The 23,838-nt window shown below is 33.6% G+C and overlaps 1 protein-coding gene and 3 long non-coding RNA genes across 5 annotated transcripts in view; 2 read left to right on the top strand and 2 right to left on the bottom strand.

Moving 5' to 3' along the window:
- LOC127844757 (solute carrier family 22 member 13-like) overlaps positions 1-23,838 on the bottom strand; it is a 37,814-nt gene that overhangs the window by 6,755 nt on the left and 7,221 nt on the right. The window lies entirely within an intron of this gene.
- Positions 836-23,029, top strand: LOC127846603 (uncharacterized). Of its 2 annotated transcripts, XR_008033561.1 has the most exons (3): positions 836-1,034; positions 10,493-10,640; positions 22,547-23,029. It is a non-coding gene; the product is annotated as an uncharacterized LOC127846603 (long non-coding RNA). The 2 variants fall into 2 exon arrangements; XR_008033560.1 differs by lacking the exon at positions 10,493-10,640.
- LOC127846597 (uncharacterized) lies at positions 12,649-16,000 on the top strand. Its single transcript, XR_008033552.1, has 3 exons — positions 12,649-12,813; positions 13,338-13,523; positions 14,494-16,000. It is a non-coding gene; the product is annotated as an uncharacterized LOC127846597 (long non-coding RNA).
- Positions 16,007-20,133, bottom strand: LOC127846606 (uncharacterized). Its single transcript, XR_008033563.1, has 4 exons — positions 20,080-20,133; positions 18,228-18,306; positions 17,586-17,807; positions 16,007-17,158 (listed from the first exon to the last, which is right to left on the bottom strand). It is a non-coding gene; the product is annotated as an uncharacterized LOC127846606 (long non-coding RNA).

Below are 23,838 nucleotides of genomic sequence, written 5' to 3'. Positions count from 1 at the left end.
ACCTCATGCTAGCAAACATTTGCCAGTTCACCGAGAAGTATGAGATAAGATTGGCTACTCCCAGTACAAGCACGTTCAGAAAGAAAGTTGGCTTCCTGCCAATCCCGTCTGATACGTGGCCCCAGAAGATCCCGCCCACCAGCATGCCCGACATCTGGATGGTGGTGATCGTCTGCGAGACCCACCGCTGGTCACAAACGAGACCCCACTGGAGAAGTTGGAATATAAATAATATTAATTCGAAGTAAATTATAATAAACAGTGACAATTGATGACAACGTTGATACCATTCAGGCCATCACCACTCACCCTTGTTAGTGGGGTAACAAAATGATTATTCGTGGGCATCTTACGATGGTTCTATCTGTGAAAGGCTTAATTGGCATTGGTAATAAACTAATTAATAAGGTCATTTCCTCCCAACCTATGACTCAACTAAAGAACCTTGCATAAGTGATCGCGATTATATAACTGAAATACTGTTTCGTATTTCGTAAAACACATATACCCATCGAAGTCAATTGTCTGATCGTTAATAAGTGATGTCTCGTTGCGATTTCGTTTTAGAATACTTTCCAAGCGGGTAGTTTTAAACTAGTCGATTAATTAATAAATAATTTGAGCGATAGAAACATTCGTTACACTGGTACCACAAAATACAAAATTTAGATTTATATAATTGATAATTAATTGACATGGACTCAATACCTCACTGACGATCGTGTGCATGTTGGTGTCGAATTCTATAATGTCACACACTGTCCCATTGACATCACACGTGTCGGATGACGTCACATTGGTTCCATTTTTGGAATACCACGCAGGTGAACTTCGGAACACTCGCGCTGTATGCCATGGTCATCATGCTCCACGATAGAACGAGTACATCTAACGAGCTAATAACCGTTCCAATTATTTGGAAAAGCCCGAAATCGCCAGTTTCTTTGATGATCTTTCCAAGAGAAACGGCCTCTTCTTGAATGACATCCGATTCTATTTCGCTCTCCTTCGCTGCAGCCATTAGAACCAATTCGGTAAGTCGCGTAAAATATTGTTTTTTCCTTGTTTTTTTCTTTCGAAATTATTGTTTATTTGTATCTTGCCAGTGAGTTTTGTAAATAAAATACCAGAAATGGTTCCTCATTACAGTAAACTTGTTCTCTTGTATTAACTGTATATTCTCAATATGTTTCCTATACATTACCAAGCAATTTTACGGGCAAACATGAATATATCCTCGTATACAAATTAAATTCTTGTTCCTCGGATTTGTTGATGTCATGCAAACATTTGATGAACGATTATGCACAATTTCAACACATGTATTTTTTATCAGATGCTCTATTTTCGTTATGCAACATACTTATATATATTAGAAGTATACTTTACCCACACATTAATAATTGTTGAGGAGTTATTTATTAAGTCGTGGGTGTATTCATACCGCGTTTTATATCTTAGTACACGTGTGCAGGGGCGTAGCTGCTATAAGGCACAGCAGGCCCGGGCCTACAAAAAAAAATTAAACATGAAAAAAAAAATCAACTTCGAAAAACGTATTTAAATGTTGACCCTGAGGGGGGGTGAGGTGTTAGAAATTTGCATTGCACATTGACATAATTCTAAGACAATGGATTGTGGTCGTGTTCAAAGGACATATCTTCCAATTATCAACTCTACTTCTTTCTGTGTATAGATTCTAACTGGCTTCTAAAAAACAGTAAATTATCAAAGAAAAACAGGCCAAAGTCTTAAATTTTCTTATCTTATTATTTTTCTAGATATGCTTGAAAGCCCACCACAGGCGTTATAGGATTTAAAAACATTCAGGGGAAGGACCCCCGGACCACCCGTTTTTATGTATCATATCCGGGCCTACAGCACAAAAAATGCTAGCTACACCCCTGGTGTGTTCTAGATATATGGTATGAACAGTATAGGGTCCTATGTATATAGGTTAAGTGTTTGATGGAGGATTTACTTAATAATTTGTTGACCTGAACCAAGTTGATAAGTAGTCTGGGTGGTAGCGTTTCTACGCGTCCATCACGATACAGAAATGCTAGGTCGGCTCTCGTCTGACCGAACGTTCAGTGCCGATTTTTACAAGAGTAAAAGTATCAAAATACCCCAGCTACCGGACATAATCCGCATTAGTACAATAAACAAATAGGTGTTTATCAACTAACAACACAGATTTGTCTTTTTTGTCAACACCAAACACTAATATAGTCGTTATGTTTGAATGTTTATTTCAATCGTGTACGATGATCCACCCTTCACCTTACGCTACTTATCCAACTATTGGTTCCGCGCCTCAGAGTTATCGAATACCTGAAACCGAGAACCGTATTTACCTTCTGATCGACATGGAGCTGGACTCGAAATTGCCGATAAACAATTCCCGATTTACAACAATTTCGACGTTATAACGCAAACAAAAGGACAAATCTGTGGTGACAACCTTTCCCAACAAAATGGTACATAGTTTACGAAAATCGACCGCCATGTAGGCACTTAAAGGGGCCTTTTCACAGATTTTGGCATTTTTTTAACTTATTCATTAAATGCTTTATATTGATAAATGTAAACATTGGATCGTAAAAGCTCCAGTAAAAAATCAAGAATAAAATTAAAAAAAGGAAAAGAACATTGCCCGGAGCAGGTTTCGAACCAGTGACCCCTGGAGTCCTGCCAGAGTCCTGAAGTAAAAACGCTTTAACCTACTGAGCTATTCCGCCGAGAACACATGCTAAACGTATTTTTTACGTTATATAAGCAATCTTCGTAGTTTCACAAAATTTAACGACAAAAACAGAACTCTCCAAATTATTCAATCGTTTCGCGTTGCAACGCTTTATAATTTTTAGGTTTTAAAATTGTCAAAAGATGCATATAATGGCTATATTAGAGCATGGTAAATGTTCAGTATTACTGTTTCCTCACAAATATCATAACCAAAACGAAAATTTGCGAATCTGAAACAACTTTTTTCAATTTTGTCAATTTACCAAAGCGTGAAAAGATCCCTTTAATGGCTTAAAAATGTTGATGTAGGTGATTTTCCTGTGTCAAGAGATACCTACCTTGTATATGTATATAAAATCATATTTTTTTGGTCAACATTATGATTTTTTGTTGTTTTATGACATACTGATAGTGTTTAAGTGACTTGGCCAGTCGCAAAACACCTGTGGCTGCTAGTACTAATGAAAATTTGTACCCTAACACCGTTTGACTTGAAAACGTGTTGTAAAATGTTGAATTGTGATTCGTCAACTTGTATTTTGTACAATTGTATAGTGTACACTTGTTGCATGCTGACTTGTAGCAGATTACTAAAACCGATCGTACAACTTAGAAAGTATTCAACATGCTAATTTAGTTTGTCATCAACTGACTTTCAGGTGGATCTAAAATCTTGTATTTATTATTATGATTACAATATTAGGTATATGAAGATATGCACTATCTTCATTGTCAGATCTGTAGTTTAAGAAGTTACATGTTTGTTTTTAAACATATGAGCATTTTTCGGAACATACGTACAACATTTTACACTTTACAATCGTACAAAACAGATATTAAAATTTTATGTTAAACAAATGAGCTGAATATTCAACACGTGCAACATTTCTGGTGATGAATAATATTGGCGGTCTTTCCCTTCCATACATACCGTCCTTGAACTTTAATATCAGTATAATACATTAACCGTTATTGGTATCGTTATCGCCACGAGTTTTCGTCATCGTCATGTGTCTATTTATACAAATACACATGTACTAGTGTAGCAAACAGACCCAGATTACTAGCTTAATTTAGGGCGTAACTGGTCTACGATTTTCAACAGCAAGTGTTATATGTCAAAATGTTCGTATAGGTCTGTTTTTGTAAACGACTTTCGTTTTCTCCAAATATGTCGGAGATGGTAAAAAAAACAAGATGGCGTACAAAATGGCCGACACTAATATGTAAAGGCAAAATTAAATCAACCATATTAGTTTAAATAAAATTTATTTTCAATACCAACACTATACTATATTAAAAGTATATATTTCATATTGTATATTTATACAATACATTATTAACAACAACTCAGTTCATAAATAAAAAATATCAAGGTCAAAGCGAAGGTCAAAGCGAAGGTCAAAGGTCAAATTAGTTTCTATTATAACACATTTTTTACACTTAAATGCAAGAAAATAATAAAATAATACAAAAACAGTGTCATTTATATTACCAAAATCATTTACTGAGTATTATTAAATTTCTGAGACAGTGTAGATAAAAACTGTCTTTGGTTGGAGGCAAGGTTTTGGGATGTGCAGATGTTGCGGCTCGAATGCGTCTGATTTCATTCAACGTTAGGTTTTCATTTCATAGAGGAGAGCAACAAACTTTTCACAGGCATCCTTTTGTAACTTCTAAATTGTTCACCTATATCAAACAAATTCTGCATAATCTTCAGTCAGCTTGTGAACAACATCATGGATTGGAATGAAACGTTTTTTGTCTACATGAGTAGTGTTTCTTCCTGTGAGTAAATAAAGCTCTTTCGCCCCAATAGCTTTATAATGGTGCATAAAGAGAACAAGAACATCTATGTCAGATGAATGTACAACAATGCAGGTTCATCCTATATCTGCTGCATATCTGGCATGTAGTATCATCAGTGTGTCAGCTTCTTCTTGATTTGATTGAAGAACCTTTATTTCTCGGCAACCATCTGTTGTAATTTCAAGGCACTCTGTGTCTGCTCCGCCATTAATGAAGATCTTTTCATGTGTTTTCAGATTTGAGTCTTCCTTTAGAAAGCCGGTGAAATATTGTGTTAAACTTGCTTTGTTTGCTGATGAACTTAAAAACTTCTTCCAGTCTGTGGGAATTTTCAAATTGCTGTGAACACGCACCTTGTTAGATGACTCATAGTCTCCTCTACGTCGTCTGGTTTCTCCTTTCAGACTATTTCACTATATATGTCAAAAATGATATGGATTTGCTGTACTGATTTGAATATTTCAAACAATGTTGCCACATCTTTGAATGTTCTTTGTTCAGACTGTATAACAATTGACTGTATAATTGCCATTCCGTCAAAAATAATGGTGTCTGGGTTTTCTACATCATGCAGGACATCAGTAAAAATACCTTCAATCTTATGCATGAAGGCTGATTTTTTGGCTATGATCATTTTTCCTTCCTCGGAAAAAATGCTGATTGGTACAGTTGTATTTTCATAGGAAAATAATCTATCTGCCGGAACTTTCTTGTATGCATTTATGGCCAAAAGTCTTTGAAACATGTTTTCTCCACACACTTGAGATTTCTGCGTATTCTGCTTCTTTACTGCGATGTGTGACATAGTTTTAACACAACGTCTTGTCATAGGTGTATAAGTCTTTTTCTGTGGTATCATTTTCAATAAAAACGTATCTTTAACAAGTTTCTTGACCATTTTCTTGCCGGTTTCAATACAATCTGTCAAAGATGTTTCCACATCAGCCTCTGCATGTGCTCCTGTAGCAAAACCAATGAGACAGGCGTTGTTTTTGTGTCGAAAGGATCTAAGAAGTTCCCTTCAAACATTTTAGACAAATTGCCAATCATTTTTCATGTTTTTCCCGACAAGACTTTGTGTCCGTGTGATGCCTCTGATCTGTTTCCATGTTGTTGGATGGACAAATGGCTCCATGGAAAACGGAAGAGTATGTTGATGACAATGGTCTAGCTAAAAACCACCTAGCAAGTGCATTTTCTCTTCAAGTAAGCCCAATAATTCCACCACTTCCTTTCAATGCTTTGTTTTGTGTAACTTCTATGGTGTAGTCTAGCCACACATTGTTGAATTTCCCATTTGAAAGTTTTCCAGTAAACAAACCTTTGATGAAACCATCTTCAACTTCACTTGGCAATCTTTTCATTTGTAGAAGTTGCACGGTCATGTATCTTGCATATGTCCCTCGATTCGAAGAAAAGAGAAGTGGCATCAGTTTATTAATAGAATCTTGGTATACAGTCCAGTTAGGCGATCTTGTAGAAGATATAATATAAAGAAGTGAAACTCCAGCTGCTGGAGCAGTATTGAAATCTTATTACAAACAATTAGTTGGTCCTTTATTTATGGCAAGTGACCGATTGCCGAAACAGTACAAAACAGCACAATACAGCACAATACAAAACAACATAGACACAAATAAGAATAAAGCTGCGGTCACCGCCTTGGAACGGTCAATGCAACGCATTGGGGGTTTAAGCCTGGTTATAGAGCGCTCAACCTCACACTTGGCCCAGCAATATTCATTATATATTTAAGTGTAAATAAAATTTAACGTCATAGCATTGTAACTCAAATTAAACAATAATAAAAGGAAATTAAAACGCATTCAATATAATTACTATTTAATTACTCAATTGCATTGAAGATACAAGAGTAACAGAGTTACAACTTTTTGACGAACGATCAAATAAAACTATTAACAATTGTCAACTACATTCCTTCTTTATAGAAAAAGATTTGAGAATATAGCGTCATGGAGTTAATATCTCAGATAATCATCGCGCAAATACAGGAAGGAGCAGCAATAATGGGTGTAAAAATTTCATATTACATTGCTAGGTTGTTTATGTGACTGCTAAAAAAATAATAATAATAATTAAATCAAACAAGAAACGCCTATCAGAGAGAAAATATAAATAAAATGGAACGTTATAAACCCAACGACCTATGCATGTAGATTACAACTGGGAAAGTCCGTCGTATGACGTCACAAAAATCCATATTGACATAATGACGTGAACAAAATCCAGGGGTAGTACTGTAAATAAAAATATTAATGGGGCTGTGCTACTAATAAAACAAGTTTAGGTGATTTATATTAAGAATCAAATGAATAAAAATGGTAATTCCATTAAAGCGACATTATTGGAATCAAACAGCATATAGGTGTTATGACATTTGACGACAGAAATGATTTGATGTACGATGTGAATCTAAATGTAGTTTTCATGCAGATTTATGCATTTCAGTGAAAGGAAAACTTCATGTAGGTAATCGTGCAGAATTCTTCTATCAATGGTGTGATATGTATGTCAATTTCTGTGCACATTTCTTCAACTGTGGTATCATGTGATTCAGAGTTCAATGTCTTGAGGTTGTTCAACAGGTCAATTATTGTCCTTGGAATGGCTTTATCTGATTCTTCACACCAAGTTTCAAAGTTTGCCAAAAAAACGTGTGGTGAGAACTTCATCAATCAGCTTGAAGGCAACTAGTGCCCTTTCAAAATCCTTTCCTGACAGTATATTTGTTAAAATGACAGGTGCATACAGTCCAGAGTCAGAAAGAAGATGTCTCAAGCCAGCTTCCCCATACAGATGTCCTATGCCAGCAAACACAGATATAAGAAAATGCATTCCACCTGCTAATGGGATCACTCCTTGCAGCTCTTCTGGCTTGTTCCAAACAATTTCCATGGCCTTGGAAAGCAAACTCATGTCGAATATAATTTGAGCATGTTCCTGGCCGAGGGCATTCATGACTTCCTTAGCACGAACTAGTGTTGTATAGACTGTGCTATACTCTGTAGGTTTGGCCATAATGATTGGGTTGTAAGCAATGTTTGAAACATTTTAGGGTTGTTCATCGTTGATGTTACTATGGAAAATATTCCAGTTTGGAAATAACGGTATTCTTTCTTCTGCAAGTTCATCTCGAAATAGGGCTGTTCTTCCTATTGAGTAGAGTAGCTCCTTTGCTCAAGCGATTCTGACAGCTGATGGGATCGGGCGATCTAGTAGCTCATCTATTGTCACAAGGGGTATAAACTTTGGTGAAGGCCTTTTGGCAGGTTTTCTGTAAGCGATGATGCTGCACAGTCCACCACCAGGTCACGAACTGGCATTGAATGTTCTACTGTCTGATTTAATGAGTCTTTGTACAGGAAAGTCAGTAGTTTTGTTGGACATTAGAAGGCTTGTCATGGCTTGTGTGGTTTGTTTTCCATCTACGGTCCTTTCATTGTGATTTCAGTTGTCAGTAACTGCAACGATAAGTTCTCCACCTTGTCTTCAATGAGCTACATGACTTTGGACAATTCTGCCTGATGGTGTAACTCTTTGGCTCTTTGGCTATTTATCCCATGCTCTGCCACAGATGTCAGGAACCTACGTAGCTCTGGATAGGAGATGGAGCATGTCTTCAATGAGATGTCTACTTCCGAAATCATTATAAAGATGAACAGCAAGTCCGAGGTGTTTTGGTGAAGGAACTGGTGTAACAAGGGTTGTAATGTCACTTGCAATAGCAAGACATTTTGCATTTAGAATGTGCTCTGTATCACTAGCTTCTTTAAATTCATTTTCATTTGTCAACCAATGCACAGCTTGAAGAAGAAGTGGGTCAAGAAAGTCTTTCTGAGCATTTAGTTTCATCTCATCAGGAGAATAATATTGATTGTCAAGCTTCTTAACAGATGAAGATATATGTTTTCTAATTAGTCCTATAGCTCTATGTACAATTGAGCTGTCGGTTTCATCTTCAATATCATATGATACCTCATTGTCAGCCTGGGCTAGTTCTTCAAAGTGGTTTGCTTCCCGAATTGCATCCTGGAGTGTTTTTTTTTAATCCGGGCCAAATTCCACTCAAAAGTTTTTAAAGGTAAGATGTTTTGTAATTTTCAGTTTTATAACATCCCTGATCAATACACAGCTGTATAAATCTTTGTCGTAAAGTGGTTAATTTCACAACTTTTTTTTTCAACAATGACGGTTTGTTCAAATTCTTCTTCTTTTAAAGTTTGTGCAGCTTTCTTGTAAGTGATATTGTATTTGCCACACTTTTCGATGTTTAAATCAGCAGTATTGTAATAACTCGCAAGACAACCCTTTTTGCGGTGGTATTTAGCCTTAACAGCAACAAGATCACCATTTGGAAGACTCAAAAGACGATTAATAACACGCTCATCACGACGTTTATTTGCAAAATCTAAGACCTTTGAGTATATTGTTTTAGGATCTATTGATTTAGATTGTTCAACAAATGACCTACTTCTAGAATAACCTTTTAAATTACTGTCCCTTTTTGGATCACATTTTTCTCCACATATGAAACATTGCAGTTCCAAGTTGAAATTTTCTGAAGAAGACCTTGTTCTTAAAGGAGTTGTTTGATTATTGGGATCCTCCATTCTGCCATGAGTGATTTACCCGGACTGTTCTACTGTTGCACCCGTCACGGCTGGAAGATTAAAGTTTAAGAATGTTTTCTCTAGGAAAGTGTCTTGCATTGGCTGGGTTCATGATGATGATGATGATCATGATGATGATCATGATGATGATCATGATGATGATCATGATGATGATCATGATGATGATGATCATCATCATCACATCATCATCATCATCATCACCATCATCAACATCATCATCACCATCACAATCAACATCCTCCATTATCACCATCCAACCTCCTCCATCTGTTTCCATTATCATCAATAGTTTGTGTAGTGTGATCACCAAAACATATTATTATAAATTGTACTTAACAGTGAACTATGTTGAGCTTCATCAGAATTATTTTATTACTGCAGGGATTGGTCCTTCTTCCAATGGTAGGCAGTAATCAAATACAACCAATGTATGCACAAACATATTAGTTGTAATTATTTAAGTCTTAATATTGTTAAGTTGGTAAAACTGCCCTTAACTGGTATACCTCTACACAAGTTCCACTGCCTGCATACAGTTCTCTATTTGCATCACTTCAGTATGATTCAACGCTTTGTGTTGAGGTGATCCTTAAACAAAATTTCACACACTTAAACATGCAGCAAACAAAATGTAAAATCATAAGGTATTTGTCTTTTAATTTAAACAAATTATGTTAATTTCATCTTTTAAACATCTAATGTTTGTTAAAAAATGTATTATTATAAAAGTAAATTTTGAGTAAATGAGCCTGCATTGCAAACACTAATTTGTTGTAAACATTTACATTATGTGGAATGATATCTTAGAGCCAATAACTATACTTTTAAATAGCCCAAACATACCTTTTGTCAAAATCTATAAAGCTTTTAAAGATGTGTTTCTCAAAATGTGAACTGAATTTTTTTTATAATATATCAAAATAAAAGTTTAATAACGTTTGTATGTACTAATATCCGGTTATTTGTATCAATCCGGATACTACTCAAGTTTAAAAAACAAACAGAGATAGGGTGTACTATATGCTAATTATTTGATAATCTCCCATTTATACATTGAACAACACAAGTACTTTCATATTTAATTACTTTTGTAAACAAAAAGATACAATTAATATCCTTTTTATGCCTTAAAATAGACTTGAGGCTCTGACCCTCATACATTTAGCCTTTTAGCATACGTTTTTATCCAAGTAGACTCTACATTTCTTTCTTTAAAAGTGTTGCATATACGTTTTGTATGACATGTTTGACAAAATTTGTTTTTGTTTCATCTTCTGCAGCAACCTCCGCGCAGTGATTTGACGGGAACCAGCATAGCTGTATGTGAGAGCAAGGAACGACAACTCTGCATGGAGATTGCTTCTGCAGACGGAACATCAAGGGCATGTCTTAGTAATAACAAAGGGAAGCAATCGCACACTGTCTGAGGTGAAAAACAGCTATGTTTGAACTTAGTCCACGCAAACAAAATAGTTTGTAATTGTGTTTTTTTTTTAATTTAAAGACTGTGTATCGTTTTATAAGATTTCAACATTAATGACATAAAATTTAAACAAAGCAAAGCAAAAAACATGTCTGTGTTAACTAGTCTTTTATGACTTATTCAATACATGTTAATCTCTAGACTAACAGAGCTTACTGGTAAAAGCTACTATTTAAAAGTAAATTTTATAAACTGAAATTTAATTATATCTACCATGTTAATATTATCACATTATTCAAAACCGTAATTATATCTCAGAGTAATTTATTCCATTGTCTCGCTTGCGTGATCTTATTCAATTATTTGACAAATTTGGGTCGGAACATGGGGTTGAACACGATCCTGATGTAAATGCATACTTTACATTTTTTAAAGGATTATATGAAAATAAAGTAAAATAATTGAACCAATCATAATTTAAACTGTGTTTTTCTAAATATATTTTATTATATATCAAGATATCATTAAAAACAGCACCAGCATGAGTGTTTTTTATTCATTTTCTTTCAAATAAATGGTTTCAAAAATATGTATTACAAGCATTTTAGTGCTGTTTTCACTGAAAACGTCTATTTTAATTCATAATTTTATGTATTCTGGAATAAAATATAGAAATTGTAATGAAAAAATGCTTAATATGGCAAACTATTCAACTTAAGGTGTGTTTTTGAATTTGATGGCCATCTTTGACGCCATTTTGTTTCCATTTATGGAAACAATAATACCCATTACAATAAAATTCAGACTTAGACCTACATTTTGATATATAAAACTTGCTGTTGGCTTTCATAGACTACTCTGGTCCCATATTTAGGGTCTCATTTGCTACACTATACTTTTTTTTCATATAGATAGAGAATCAGTGAATATTAGAAAATGCAGGACATAGGTCTCTGGAAAGAGTAACGAGCGCAACATGATTTCCCAACATTGCAAACAAGAATAATGTTGCATGGACGCCTGTCTAATTGCGATAATAGATCGCTGTGTTCTTGCGTATGACACGTTAACATATGTGCCGTCCATAACGTATGTCACGTTATTTTTTACCATTCACCCCTACCCCTTTCACAAACTGTCATAAATTGCGCCCCCCCCCCCCCCCCTCCCCCCCCCCCACAAGAATGTCTAACTTTTGATTATTTTTTTTAATAACACCCATTTAAAATAAAACAATTCACTATTTAACTATATTGATTTATAAAATATCCACTTAAAAGAACCATCACGTACATTATTAAAATGACTTCAATAGCATAATACTTAATTGACAACAGTTGTCAACAATCTAGATATTCAATTTGAAACTTAAAAAAAATAGAATTGACAATCATATAAGACACATAATAAATCTGCTACTTTTTCATTTACAAAAGGTGAGTTCAAGTTTGAGAAAATCTTCCGATTGTGCAATTTTTAACACAGGATAAGAAGATAAGCGAAACTTGAAAATTATAATGATTTCATTATATAAATATTACCTCAAATTTTTTATTATAATGATAACCATTATATGTAAACATTAAATTCCGAATTTCTCGCTCAGTGAAATTACTATGCGAACAACATATAAATAAAACAAGTCTTCGTAACAGCAGTACAAGCGCTCCTAGCGAGTGTAATCAAGAACAACACAGTAAGGAAATTTTCCTTAAGGAGCATTTCATGCATTTTTTACTTAAAGGGACTTGTTCACACTTTGATAAATTGACAACATTGAAAAAAAATGTTTCGGATTTGCAAATTTTCATTATAGTTATGATATTTGCTTTAAAAAAAATACCAAATTGTTTCCATACTCTAAAATTGCCATTAAATGCAACTTTTGACGATTTGAAAACCTGAAAATTATAAAGCGTCTCAGACGCGAAATGAGTTAGTTTTAGTCAGAAATTGTGAATGGGATCCCAACTAGTACACCAGAATGCAGCATGCGCATGCGCGCTGCGCTTATCCGCTGTTGGTTTACAAACAATGCATCTCATTTCTGTGATCGAACATATAAAAAAAGAGAAACAAAAGCGGAGCCAGCGACATCGCTCGAATTTATTCAATCTTGGCGACAAGACCGAGTGTTTGCAGAACCATAGGAGTATCGTTGGAAGAGACGAAGACAGGGTAATGGCTTAAACACACGAATTGTAAGTCATATTTTAGAAGCTACGTTTAGTTTTTGGCAGGTGTTGCCTGTTTACAAAGGAATTTTAGCAAAAGTTTGGATAGGTATTTAGTTTTATTGTATGGATATTTTACTCTGCAACGAAACCAGATATTTCTGATAACATAATTTGTTCATTGCGCGTTTTAAAATAAGCCTTTATGCCCCTATGCCAAGATGTTCGTATCAATTTAAGGAATTTGTTATAACTTATAAGGAACACTCCAACACGAGTCAAATGAAGCATGACATTAATGATAAATGATGAATTATGAATGATTAATTTATTCGGTATATATTATATTATAAAATATACTGGTATGCAAATGTATATGTTATATTATAATTATGTAATCAATTATCATGATATGAATTATGATAATATGATTATACAGTTTATTCCCTGATTTTAACATCAATTTTGTCGTTTCTTTAAATTTATATGTGATTAATTTTATATTCTAAAACAAACCTTCTTTTTAAGGTATCTAGGAAGACGTGCCGGCAAAACTATTGCAAGTTTGACTGTTCAGCATAATGTTAGAACAACAAACTCTTCACCTATGCACGGTCATCAGCCCCTGCCAGGTCCTGGCCTGTCATTTGTGTCACAAGAAAGTACCACACCTGGTCATGTGTCAGGAATCGGAGAGATAACATCTTACTTAGAGTATGCAAACAACCCTGTCTTAGCATATTTTAATTGATAAAATAATATATTTATATTCAATAAGATTCTATGAGCTTCCTAAAGTTCCTTGGTTATATGATTGCTTTATCATTTTTTTTACCAGAAACTTTTTATGTTATGAAAACCAGAGGATATCCGATAGCTGGTTTGTTTTCTGAACCGTTCAGATAACTTGCATGGTGATTGGTCATGAAATTATTTCAATGCCATTCTCCTCCAATCTCTAGTAGTACAGTAATTGTCAGTTAGTGACTCAAGTATGATAACTTCATCATATAATAAGCTCATACTGGTGAATCAAGTAGCCAAGAAAAGTATTGGTAGGTTCATAAGTTAATACTGGTGAATCAAGTAGCCCAGAAAAGTATTGGTAGGTTCATAAGTTAACACTGGTGAATCAAGTAGCCCAGAAAAGTATTGGTAGGTTCATAAGTTAACACTGGTGAATCAAGTAGCCCAGAAAAGTATTTGTAGGTTCATAAGTTAATACTGGTGAGTCAAGTAGCCCAGAAAAGTATTGGTAGGTTCATAAGTTAATACTGGTGAATCAAGTGGCCCAAAAAAGTATTGGTAGGTTCATAAGTTAATACTGGTGAATCAAGTAGCCCAGAAAAGTATTGGTAGGTTCATAAGTTAATACTGGTGAATCAAGTAACCCAGAAAAGTATTGGTAGGTTCATAAGTTAATACTGGTGAATCAAGTAGCCCAGAAAAGTATTGGTAGGTTCATAAGTTAATACTGGTGAATCAAGTAGCCCAGAAAAGTATTGGTAGGTTCATAAGTTAATGCTGGTGAATTAAGTAGCCCAGAAAAGAATTGGTATGTTACCTGATTGGCATGATATGAATAAAATAATGTTTAAAATAGCAAACAAATTTCATACATAGTTTTTATGATAAGTTTGAGTGTACATTTCAAAATTACAAATATGCTTATATGTTATTTCAGAGTAAATTGAAGGCAGCCAACAATTGGACGGTGGTTCCAATCAATGAAAAGAGAGATACACGTACATGCACCGAGTACACAGAGATCATCAAGGAAAAAACCCTTCGATCAAAGTTCCGTTTTTATTCAGCTTATCCAAAGCTGATTGCCTCTACAATTGCCCCTTATATATCCACCTGCGGCTAATAAGGAGCTGCAATATTCAATAGGTCAAGGGCAATCAACCCGGAAACAATATGAAGATTTACTCATACAAATTGGTACATGGTGTATGTAACTATGTTGTTTTAACTAACTTCAACATACCATTATTATGAATTAAAAAATTTACAAAGCTGAAATCAATGATAACTGACTATGGGTAGGAACATGTTGTGTGACTGTGGCAGCATGGTTTTATAGGATGTATACCATTGAGTATGAAAGTGCATGTGTGACCCTGGCTGTTTTTTCAGTCAGTAGATGACTTTAGTATTTGAAATGATGCTTGTGAATTTATTTGTGTAATATGAAGGCGTGACCAAATGTGTGACATTATGGTCGACTGTCCTGTCATCATCATGATGATAAAATGTGATTTTAATAAGTGAACTGCTTATAAACATAGGGCAGAAATATCATTGATAAAATACTGATGAACATAGCATACAAGTGCCCTGAAATGCCATGAGAATATGTATTTGAGTTTTAAGTGTGTAAGGTATTGTGAATTTTGTTAATTGTTTTGTTATAAAAATATAGGATCCAAAGTATTCAATCATAGATCACTCTGAAAAAGAATTAGTAAAACCTTATCTGGCAAATAACTACATAAACAATGGGCCAAGTTCCAGATTTTTTTGTCACAAGTCAAGACCATTAACCGGAATTCTTGACTCTTATAGGTGTTATGTATTATGATTTGTGTTAAGTTTTTTATGGGAGACCCATTATCAAATATGGTAAATTAATTGTTTTGTTATTACAATAGAGAATCCAAAGTATTTGATCATAGGTCACTCTGAAACAGAAGAATTTGTGAAAACCTTGTCTGGCAAATAGCTAAATAAACACTGGGCTCAGCATTTTCCTGATTTTTTGTCACAAGTAAAAACTATGAACAGGAATTATTGACTCTTTTAGGTATAAGCTACCACAGTCAATGTTGAGTGCGTGCTGCACACCACATTTGTTTATGTTCCATTAACAATGACATCAAAGCACAATGCTATATATAGATTATGTATTGTTTTCCATTGTTTATCAGTCTATAAACAACCATTAATTGTAATAGCCTTACATAAACTGTCATAAAGATGATAAAGTGCTGTTTATCCATAAATAAAAAAAATTGGTGGAATTCAGAAATAATTTGATCTGTCAAATGTTGAAAGTTGGAAACATTTATTCAAAATGTTATCAATCATAGTTTTGTTTCATGAATATAGAGTATTATGTGTTGTGTTTATTATGTAATGGATTTTGTTGTTTTGGTTTAAAATGTTTTAATAAATAACATGAAGAAATAAGAAGCTAGTTGTTCAATTTTGATTTATTATTACATGTATATTACACAGCAAAACATTACTGCAAGAATGTTAAGTGAACACCTTATTATAATACATGTTGAGTTCAACACTGAACAAAAGAATATGCATCAATTAAAAACAACTCATAATACATTATTATATGAAACTGCATCATGATTCAAAAGTTAAAGAGCATATAGACAGCTAAAACCTAAAAAGGTGAGCCTTGCCCTGGGAAAATGGGGCTTAATGCATGTGCGTAAATTGTCGTACAAGATTAACCTGTGCTGATCATACCAATCAGGCAGACAATTGCTGCTTTATTGTATTTTTTGTTAAAAGGGAGTCTCTTAGAGAAAATCCAGATAAGGCGGAAAGTGTTGCCCCTGATTAGCCTGTGCAGTCTGCAAAGCCTAATCTTGGACAACCTTAAGTACATGCATTAAACCCCCTTTTCCCAGAGCAAGGCTCAAATATTTATTAAATGAAAGATTAAGTCTTCCACATAACATCTTTTAAGAAACTTTCAGTAAAACATGTTTATTTGATGACAGGCACGGCAAAATCAGTAGTAAATTCATAGTATTAATTTGTGTTACATTATAATACTTACATATTGTTGCTCGTTATAAATGTGAAAAAAGTTTGAATATGCATTGCTTAAATACATGTTAATTTTATAAGACCTGCCCCTTTTATTTAAGGAATACTGTATGTATGCCCCTGTAATATTTCTGACAAAAGAACAAGATAAATAAATAATGATTAATAGAACAGTAAACTTGGTTTTCATTTTGTATACAAAGGATAATTATGTTCTTATTATTTACACTATATTAAAAGAAATAAGATTACATCATTTAATAAAGAATGCATTACTGAAGATTCAAATTTAAAACAACCGTTTATCCACTTAAATGTTGCAAGCATTCTTAAACAACAAGACTAAAAAAGCTGTTAACAATAATTTTATTAACTACTTCCTTTCAAAAAAAAGGCAGATACAGTTTTGTTGTCGTCCCATTGAAGGTGTCCATGTATCCAAAGGATGTACTGTGATCAATCTGTGTCCTCCACATCTTCAGTGCCAACACGTTGTTCCGAAACGTTTCCTGGATAAGTAGGGTGAGAGGATCAGTCATCACTTAACCCTTTTTCTGAAAAATATGAACACATAAAAAACTCAAAACCCCTTGCTAAATCTATCTATATATATATATTAGCTGTTATTGTCCAACTTTTAAGATGCAGGAACAAAATGGCCACTGTTTCGACAGTAAATGAGTTAAATTTTCTACACTTTTGATTTTAAGCTGAGACAATTACATGAGTAGTTTTACGTGTTCTATATTCATATTACAAGCAACAATATTTGATAAAGATAAAATGCATTACTAATTCCGTTAAACAGGCCCACAGACAAATAAAATATTTGATATAGATAAAATGCATTAATAATTCCGTTAAACAGTCCACAGAAAAATAACATATTTGAAATAGATAAAGTGCATTATTAATTCTGTTAAACAGGCCCACAAAAAATAAACATGAAAAATGGGTCATATTCAACAACAGTAAACATACTGGTCTCTGGCTTGTACAGTATTGTCAGGCCATGCCACAACAAAGCTGGTCTTCATCATGGTCTACCAAATAGACAATTCTTGCAAACACACCATCATGGTTAGCTTGAGGATGGTCCAAGCTGGGCCAGGACAGGCTGTCAGTGATAACTGCTGACTGTCTGGCAGCAATTTCCTTCGACAGCGTCTATGCTTCCGTATAAGTAAGGTGGTCCATGATATCCTTGAAAAGACATTTCTGTATTTAACAATAAATGTTTTGAACATAAAGCTAAGAATTTTGACACAAGATGTAGCTACATGTACATATAGAATTTTTTATTTTTCATGACACCATTTTTAAACATTCCTGTCAGTTTTTTTTGTAAAATTTCAATATTCACCTAGTGTAGTGTAGGATCATTTTTTAAATTCTTTGCTCATGTAGCAACACAGTTTTACATACAAAGACTATGTTTCATATATCAACAATTAGTGCGTTGAACTGTGTTTTTTTTTGTTTCCATTCAAGGATATTGTGAAATGACATATATTTTTTTCAATGAAATCTCAACTTGCCTGAATATCTGAAAACATTATCTACAAATTTTTTCAATATTCTCAAATGAAATCAACAGAAAAAAATGCAGCTAAATAAGTATACCTTTTCTGTTTCTTGTACCAAGTGACAAAATCCAGTGATCCCTTCTTCATAAACTTCTTGGTTTAATTATGGTTGTATCCTATTGAAAAAGTAAATACACAATTTAAACCACTTTTTAAAACTATTTATGGTCTCTATTAAAAAAGTGAGTTGTAAATATGGGGTATTATTATCTAATAAGTTTTCTTCGACATTCAAGAAATCAAATCTTGAGGATATTCAAAACAATTGAAAAAAGAGAAATATCCAGAATATTCTTGGCTTTTACAAATATAATGATACATGCATTTCAGATGACCTGTATTTGATTTATTCAAAATACAATGTACTGTTGAAATACACATTTATCAAAATATATATGTGCTTTGCTAAATTAACAAAGAATATAAAGATAAAATACTTTTAATAAAGAAACAATAAGATGCACGAAAATAAATTGGGGCGAGTTGTCTCTTGGTTGGAGCGAGTGACCATGTGTTTGATGCGAGTTTTTTTGGGGGCAAGTTGGTATTGGGGCGAGTTGTCTGGCGCCAGCTACATGCATTTGATGCCATGAATGACTAAACTGTGTTAGTATTTTAAAAAATATTTTGGTTATTCAGTTTATTTCTAAAATAGCTGTGCAGAAGAAACTGATATAAATACATTAACCCTTTGCATGCTGGGAAATTCGTCATCTGCTCAAATGTCATCCGCTGAATTTCTAAAATTAGCCATTTCTTTGATTTTTTTCAAAGAATACTATCAGAATAGCAAACAGTTTGGACGCCACGTTCTGTGGCGTCTCATCTGGATCCAAACTGTTTGCAAAGGCCTTCAAAATTCGGTTCCATCCCTTAAAGGGTTAACTATGAGTTTTGGGTTTAAATTAATAAACTACCAGTACCATTCAAATGCATTTTAGTTAATAATAAATGACATTGTCATATAACACACAATAATGAATATGTCAATAAATGCACAGCATCTTGAATTGCCTGCCAACAAATAATGGTGTCACTGTCAGCTATGAGGAGAGAAAAAGATACTGTTATGTTAAAATGATCTCAGTACTCCAAGGCTAATGATAAATTTAAAGCGGGTATATACGATCTTGTCAAATATTTATTAATTAATATAAAATGTGTAAAAAACTTATTATACATATATTTCAATTTAAACTAAAATAAAAGTTAAGAAGAACATGTGTCGAAAAATGCTAAATAAGCCAGATATTTAATTCCGAAATCGAAAAAGGCTGTACAGCCGAATTCGCCAGCATGTATATCATGCATGTACGATGTGAATCTATATTTAGTTTAACGGTTCATTTGAAATTCCTGCAGCGATATCGATTCATACGACACACCAAAGACCTATAGATAACCTGTTATCTAGGTCTTTGGACACACGAACACTTACTAAAAAAACGAATGCATCGGTTATTGTAGGAAAATAATTACGAATTATCTTCGTCACAATCGGCTCGGGGCGCTAATTTGTATTTGCTGTATTTTATGAAATTCGTCTTAAATGTATCATTTTTCTTGCATATTGTGTGTTATTATAACATATTTGTATCAATATTTTACAATTCAGCACATATAAAAAATCGTATATACCCGCTTTAATTTATTTGCGCGAATACTAAAGTTAATTCTGTATTCAACTTGGCTTTTAATTTTAGTCTCTGTCTGTAAGTTGTAACTTAAGTGTAAACGAGAATATCAGTATTTACGCGTTCTGTGATGTATATGCATATACTTATGTAACGAAAACGAATCATTTAATCAGTTATACTATTTTAATCTACTTTTATAAAAAAAAACAACATACGCACTATTGAGTTTTACATTTAAAAAACATATTTTACCTTCTTCTTCCGTGTTTGGCAATACAGATTCCGCCATATTTGTTGTTGTTGCTGTTGTCACAATGCATGTTTATATTTAAATTTATATTTAAAATCTATATTTAGTCGGAGAAAAAACCGATCCAAGGGTCAGCGGTTCGAGCCTTGTTGCGGCTTACTTTTTTCTTTCTTATTTTAACATTATTTTTGTTTTATACTGGAGTACGTTATTTGCGATGTTTAAATTTATAAATTTAAAGCATTAAATGAAAAACTTCAAAAAAATGCAATTTAAGTGTGAACAAGCCCCTTTAAGGTAGCGCACCCGTAATGGGCACCTATCCAAATATAATCTAATCTATTATTTTCTTAATCAGCATCATTTCACTGACCTACATGCAAATTTTTAGGTAGTCTTTCCATGCTTTTTAAAAAAATATACAGATTTTTTCAATACCACGCCCACACTCGGCTTTTGTCCAGTTTATGTGCACCCCTGGGGTATATGAAAGTTCCATAATTCATCCATATTTCCAAATATAGGCATGCAGTTGGTGTGTACAGATGGAGTAAAGGTGTTTAAAGTTTAAACAAGATGAAAAAAGTTTTCTTTTACAGAAATTTATTTTTTATAACATGTTATCTATGGAAGAGCGCCATGAAATGTAAGTGGTTTCAGGCGTGTAGAAATTGGGTTGGTTAAAAACAAAGTGTCATAAAATTCAAAATAGTATCATTTAAGTAATATTTTGAACTTAGTTTTTATAGATACACTATATACAGCAAAAATACCAAGAAATAGACAGATTAACCGTTTACTTTTTGAAATAAAAATAAAAATGCAACATGCATGGGTCGTATTTTCAGCAGTAAATCACCCAATTTAGCCATAACGTTGTTTTAATTTTAAAATTTGAAACATGTACATAAAAATTGCAACATATTTAACGATAAACATAGCTTATATGCCATATTAAATAAAATTACGTTAGAAAAGAAATAAAACGCGTCGCAAAAAGCATACGTCGTCGGCAGGATTCGAACCTGCGCGGGAATATCCCAAAAGATTTCTAGTCTATCGCCTTAACCACTAGGCAACGGCACCTAATATTAGCCTCTTCAACCTTCGAAGAAATCGCGGAAATCATTAGGGGTGCGCTACCTTAAAATTAATACAAATGTTTCACAAGAGTTTTTAAAACTATTTTTTAAGCTATTAAATTCTACTAAAATAGAATATAAATTACATTTTTTAAAGTATGACGTCACAAATGGCATAGTTCTCCCCTGTCTCAACACTATCTTACACCCCCTCCCCTCATAGAGATTGACGTACTTTTAGGCGACCGCATAGTTAAAGGTCTTAAAGAATGACCCCTTTGGTAACCTAAATCCTGCTTTCAAAGGTTAACTGAAATTCTATATATAAAAGATCATTCAAATTCTTTGGAAATGGCCTAGGCTAGGACTTAAACTTACATTTGACATGTTTAAATGTGTTTTGTGTCTTATTTAGCTTGAATTTGATGATGAATATAGTTCCGGAGCTGACCGACACTCGTTATGCTTAGCTCTGTCGAAACTCAACAGTTACATACTGGCCTCTATTATTTTTATTTTCACAGTATTTCTTATTTGTTGTCGTCACCTATCATCTTTATTTTTGAGACAGTATATCGAATAGCTGTCAGAATTCCACTGAAAATGGGAATAGCGACACACAAAATAAACAAAATTACGATAATGTCAACAGAAAAATGGAATACGTTTTCCTTCATGTATGTTAAGAAGATCAAGTTTTCACAAGTTCTTATGCAAAAATAGAAGATATTTGTTTGCATTCGGAGAAATACCGTGAATGTTGTTTGTTAGTCAAGTGAGAACATAAATATTTTTTGAGTCTTTGCACAAGTTAAAGTATGCTCATATTATCTCTTTACTCAGAAAAAGAATGGCATCTTTCTAGATCTAATATGTTCGGTTTGATGTAAAAATAAAATAAACGAAACCTCATATTAATAGACTTGATGTTAAAAAATGAAAGGTCATAGATACAGTAGATACAGTCAGGAATAAAATTAATTAGTTTAATCATATCAATCAGTTCAACAAATATAGTTTCCTACAGTTTGGTAAAGTGTTCGGAGAACTTGTATTAGTCGAGTTCAGTGTGTTCAGTTATATCTCACGAGAGGGGCACAGAACTAAATGTAGTTCTGGAAATATTCTGTTGCATTACGAGGCATGTGCGGTTTCTCGTATAGCGTATGTATTTGGCGCAGAGAAACAATAGGAATTTACCGAACATACATGTTCACAATATACTAGTATGCATGAAAAATAAAGATATTGAAGGTCGCTTTTTTATCAATAAAACTGTTCTTTGTCCAAAAACATGCACATCATGTATTTCATATGATTTCTCATTTGAAATTCTGGTATTTAAATATTTGCAAATCATATTTTTGGCGGGTTTTATGCTTTGCAGGTGCATTGGATCAAGTCAACATCTAAAAACCAAATACGTTAGTGGATATTTGTTGGAAATCAAGCTGCAAACACATGGTGATGCTGATATCAGTCAGGGAATAGAGAGGCTCCATGGTTACATACAGACCTTGTTTCCTATAGCAACCGTTGCTGAGCAGTTTAGTGAAAGAGTCCAATTTAAAGTACCAATATATGTAGCTCAGTCTTTGGCGGAGATATTTGATTTAGTAAAATATATTTTTTCAAGTAATGGTTTAAATTCATTATGACAAATCATAAGTACAATGTTTTGGTGTGTGGCTACTTATTGTATATTTGTACAGAATATGTTTAAATGAAATAAGTTTCATTAAATAATTAAAAATATAATTCTAATATCACTAATAAAAAGCCAACAGACAAAACATGTATTTTATATATGCAATGCAGAAAAAAATGTTTGATTTATTGGACCTCACTATAGTAATAAACATTAACGGACGTTGTCTGTCAGTTGTTAAATCATATTTAAGTAAAACATACTATGACATTGCAGAAAATAGCTTCAGCCAACATTGGAGCAGCTATGTTACACTTAAAGACCTTAGCAAAAACAAAGAAAAGATTTATTACTTACATATTTTTTAACATACAAATGAGTTGTTTTTAACTTTTTGTAATTGTGTGCGGTTCTGTTTTTGCCATATTGTGTTCTACCCTATTTTGCAATTATGTTCATGTTTTAATTTCAAATGTGTTGCAAACGTCAAAAAACAAACTGCAGAACAAACGCATGACTTGCTTAACGCAAAACAAACGTATCAAAGGAACTATTAGAAGTATTGAAGGCAGCGCGCTTCCACAGTAAAAAGACACTAATTCACTGCGCAATTTTTAGCAGATAGTCGTGTCTGCATTGTGTACACACCGGTCTTACTGTGACAATAACGTAATGACGTCACCATCTATGTATAGAATGGTCGTGTCTGCGAATCGTATGATTTATGCGCGTCTGTTCAGGGACCTGGTCTGATGCATGGTAACCTTTATAATAAGGGCATGCCAAAGAGAATAATGTTTGCTAACAATGTTGACAATCGGCAAACGCATACTAAGAGGCCGTCCATAAAGTATGTAACGCTCCAGGTGAGGGTAGGGGGTGTAAGAAAGTGTGACAGTTTGTGACATGGGGGAGGGGGTCAGGCCATGTGTGATGTCACACATTTATTTATAAAAAAATATTTCTAATTTATTTAGTAGTTCTTTATGAGAATTTAAAAATGATTTTCAAAAAATTGTGAAACATTTGAA

The sequence above is a fragment of the Dreissena polymorpha genome, chromosome 9 (genome assembly GCF_020536995.1).
Source record: "Dreissena polymorpha isolate Duluth1 chromosome 9, UMN_Dpol_1.0, whole genome shotgun sequence".
NCBI lineage: Eukaryota > Metazoa > Mollusca > Bivalvia > Myida > Dreissenidae > Dreissena > Dreissena polymorpha.
This window is presented reverse-complemented; position numbering and strand designations above follow the sequence as displayed.